Below are 4,450 nucleotides of genomic sequence, written 5' to 3'. Positions count from 1 at the left end.
AATCCTAAAGTAAGTCCATTTTAAAAGCCTCTAAACTGTGGCAATATCCAAATTAGGAATCTCTAAGGATTCTCTACTGAATTTAGTTATGTAATCCCTTAGTGATTCATTGTGACCTTGGGTTACCCTATATAAATCACTAGTTAATCGTTCAAATCTCCTACTACATGAAAATTGGCTGTTGAACAAGTTAACTAGATTAGAAAATGAAGTAATAGAGTAAGGGGGAAGACTTAGCAGCCATTTAAGAGCTGATCCTGTCAGTGTGGATCCGAAACCCTTGCAAAGATATGCTTCTTTTAACCTTTCTAGAATGGGGTTGATCTCCATGAGCTACATGCTCTTCTGGATCAGTTGTGCCATCATAGAGCTTCATATTTGGTGTTTGAAACCTCTTTGGTATCTCTGCATCACATATAGGTGGTGCAAAGCGAGATACCATGTGACTCCCATCCGGAATCTCAGGAATGGGTTTAACCACTCCCGGGACACTGGATATCATATCCTTGAGTTTTTGCAACTCCCTTGCCATAGCTTGGTTGATCCCTGGTTCCTGCACAAAGCCATGGTTAATATTATAAGATGTATTAAGAGTGTTACCTCCTGATTGATTCGAGGCTGGGATTCCAAATGTGAATCCAAACTGATGTGATTTTGGTATGATCGTGGGACCAGATGAAGCAATAGTCTGCATGGGGATGAAGTCTCCCACATGAATCTCTGTACTTCTAGGTTGTTGACTCCTTAAGGATCCTTGATCCTGAAAGATATTGGATCCAGTAAACATCAGAGCTGAAGGTCTTGGAGGATACTCCATGGATCCGTGAACTTGCGATCAGGATCCTTGAACCTGTGATGAGGATCCTGAATGCTGAGGATAGGATCCTTGAACTGACAGTGTCCCCATGTATCCTCCCGAACTAGAGAAGGATCCTTGATGCTGGAAGGAGGATCCTTGAGGCTAAAGAGAGGATCCTGAAGGCTAGAAGTAGGATCCTTGAGCTTGTGTCATTGCCGATGATCCATAGTGTATACCCGATGATCCTCCATGGTATTGGACACCTGATGCCATAGAATGCTGGACAGTTGTTGCTGGAGTGGAAAAATCCAATGATCTGGGCACCAACAGAGAGTGATCCTCCGTTGATCTCTTCAATTTCTTGATTTCATCAATCTCACGAAGGATCCTGTCATTAGTTTTGCCCGGCTGCTGCATGTAATCCTTCATCTGCAAAATCAAAGAATAAAGATCATTGTTAGTACGAGCAGAAGAAACAACAGTAGTTGCTTTTGTGAAAACGGGGGTGTGTTTCTTCGCAGCATTCTCGGCATTCTTCTGGGATCCAGAAGGAACATGAGGCAAAGGTGGAATGCCCTGTGAAGAGGTGATCGCCGGCATGGAGCTTTAAGTGTTCCTCCCTTGAGAAGCCATGTGGTTAAAGGTAATGAACATAAATGAATGAAATGAACAAGATTTTCAAAGATGAAGCACCAATTGCCCCACGGTTGGCGCCAAACTGTTTTGGTCAAAAATCACACAAGGATAATGTAACCAAATCTGATTTTTGTGAGGTTAGATGCTTGGTTAATTGAACAAAAGTATGAACAACGAATGAATGAAAATGATGATGAACACAAGGATTTGTACGAGAAAAATCCCTTGATCAATGAATGATCTTCGGCATAAAAAACCTTGGATAGTGAAAACTATCACTATTAACTATATTGAACAAATAAAGATTACAACTTTGGATGATAACAAGCTTGATACAATGATTGCTAGAGTGTTAGTGTGTGTAATCGCCAAGTGATTGTAGAGAGTTCGAGTTGTGTGAATGTGTGTAACTAAGTTACTAAATAAAGCTTGTTATCCCATTCAAAAATAGAAAAAATCTAGCTAACAAACTATCCGAGTTATGTGCTAGCCTCCCCCACGATCACCGTAATGGTCATGAAGCTTTCGCACGTGCACAAATGCGATGCATATTCCCCTAGAATCTCGGCAGGACCAAGTCTCCTTCGAATACACCTGCGAAACAATCTAAAAATGATGGAAACAATTGTTAGTTCAGAATAATAAAGAGGATCCTAGATCCTTAGCCTTCCTGTACCATCTCCTTGGGATCCTCGATCCATACTAAACTTAGGATCCTTTACCCTGGCTACACTGAGGATCCATGATCCATAACCAATAAAATTCTATCCCTAACAATGGCAATGTTTGAAATTATTTGGATAAAATGACAACGTTTCAAACCTTTAAACTAAACTGACAAAATGCCACAAACCATAGAAACTAAAATGATATTCTATACATTCTTAAAAGAGAAAGTCGGTGGCTTTTGCCACTGACCAACTTCTCCGTTTTTGTCTCTATATAGAAGGTTATCTAAATCTTTCACAGGTATTGAGGTCTGGCTTGGTGGTCCACCCTCCATCTGATCTACGTGTTGCTCGAGTTCGATTCCTACTACACCCGGTTCATTTGCTTAAATCATATGTTCCTTTTTCATCAGCTACATATTTTTGGGCCAGGCCCAAATTTCTAACTTTGTTCTTTTTTATTGGATGTCACATAGTTATATTTTGGTTCCTTTTGTTCAATGTTACATAGTTATATTTTGCCAACACTTTCCTTTTAATTATTATAATTTATATACAAAGCTTATCACATGTAACTGGTGCAACGAGCTAGGGGTAAAACTCAACCCCTGATTATGTTTTTCTTATGTTTCTTATGTATGAGTCAGGTCGTACATATAAAGGCGCTATGATTGTACAATATAAATTCAATTACTTTACATTTTGATCAAACTATAATGCTATATTGAGTTAAACTGGATACGTCAAGACGCACATTTTTGTATGGTTAACGCATGACATAATGTTTGAACTAATTCATTCAATGTTTGCAGTGTACCCGCACGACAACGCGCACGGGTTTAAGTAGTAGTTTAACTCTTATTTCTAATAAAAGTATTATTATATGAAGAGTTTAATAAAATATTTCTCTTTTGTCAAAATAGGCAATCAAACGTCTCAATCAAATTTTTTTTGCATCACATTTTTTAATGTATTGATTTGAATTTAAAAATCCAAGAATTTGGGCATTGCATGTGAGTGCCAACAAAGGGCATGGAAAATGAAAAGGACATTCAATCAGAAATTGTATGATTTAGTTTAAAGTTTTCATAAATCACATGGAGGGGTCATGGGTTTGTCCTTGCAAATACACCCAAAACTTTTATTTTTTATTTTTTCAAATAAAAAGATAATATAAAAATGAGGTGGTATTAAACGTCCATAATTTCTCATAATCCATTTGCTAAGACTACGTTATTATATTGAGTTAATTAAAGATGAAAGGTCTTGGTAGCTAATAATAAAAAAAAAAATAATAATACAAGGATCGTTTAAAGATTTAAAATGGTTAAGTTCTTTTGTAATGTAATCCAAAATATTTATATTATATCTTACATTCTACAAAAGTAAATGGGTAAGGTTCTTTTATGTTACGAATTCAAATATATATAAAAAAGAGAGGAAAACTTTATTAAATGTGTTGATTTTTTAGGAGTTTAAGATAAGAAATTTTACAAGTTAATCATTTTTTTCGATTTTTTTTTCACTAATCATTTTTTCGATTTTTTTTTTTTTTCACTTCATGTGTTCATATCACAAAAAAAATCAATTAAAAAAACATGGACTGAAGACATTTTGAGAAAAAAACAACCTTTTTTCGTATTAAACTTCCCAAGGTGAAAGAATATATATAACAAACTTGATTATACAAGATTATGGATCATTTTTAAGAAATGAAGATATTTAGATTAAAAATAGAAAGAAAGATGATACAAGCCTACGAGGTTGTTTGGCAACATCTGAATGGTTAAGTACTGAACCAGTAAGAGGTCTGAACCATTAAGTGTTAAACCAGTAAGAGGTCTGAACCATTAAGAGCTTGTATAATGCTTAACCGTTCAGAGGCAAATGTCTGACCAATTCAAATTAGAGGTCCTAACCATTCAGACTCTGTATAATGCTTAACCATTCAGAGGCAAATGTCTGAATTATTCAGATATCTGCTCATGAAACAAACATTCTGAATCATTAAGTACTCAACCAGTAAGAAATCTGAACTATTAAGAGTATTATTAAGAGTTAAACAAACATCCCCTATATCATCTTTGTAATTGTCTCAAAAACATAATATATTACAATAACAACGTTATGCCTTTCTTAAAGAGGTATGATGTATTGATGTTACACCGTGAATAAAACTATAATGGCATGTGGTTGTAGGAAAAAGACAAATGCATGCTATTTTTATGTGTTGTTCACCTTTCACTACGCATTGTCCAAACCTACTTAAAATGTATATCTTCTTAAAGGACTCTTTTTTTAACCCTCACAGTTTCACCAAGTTAATATTTTTAATCTACAACCCTTT

This window comes from Helianthus annuus, chromosome 13 (genome assembly GCF_002127325.2).
Source record: "Helianthus annuus cultivar XRQ/B chromosome 13, HanXRQr2.0-SUNRISE, whole genome shotgun sequence".
NCBI classification, from domain to species: domain Eukaryota; kingdom Viridiplantae; phylum Streptophyta; class Magnoliopsida; order Asterales; family Asteraceae; genus Helianthus; species Helianthus annuus.
Note: the sequence above shows the minus strand (reverse complement) of the source record.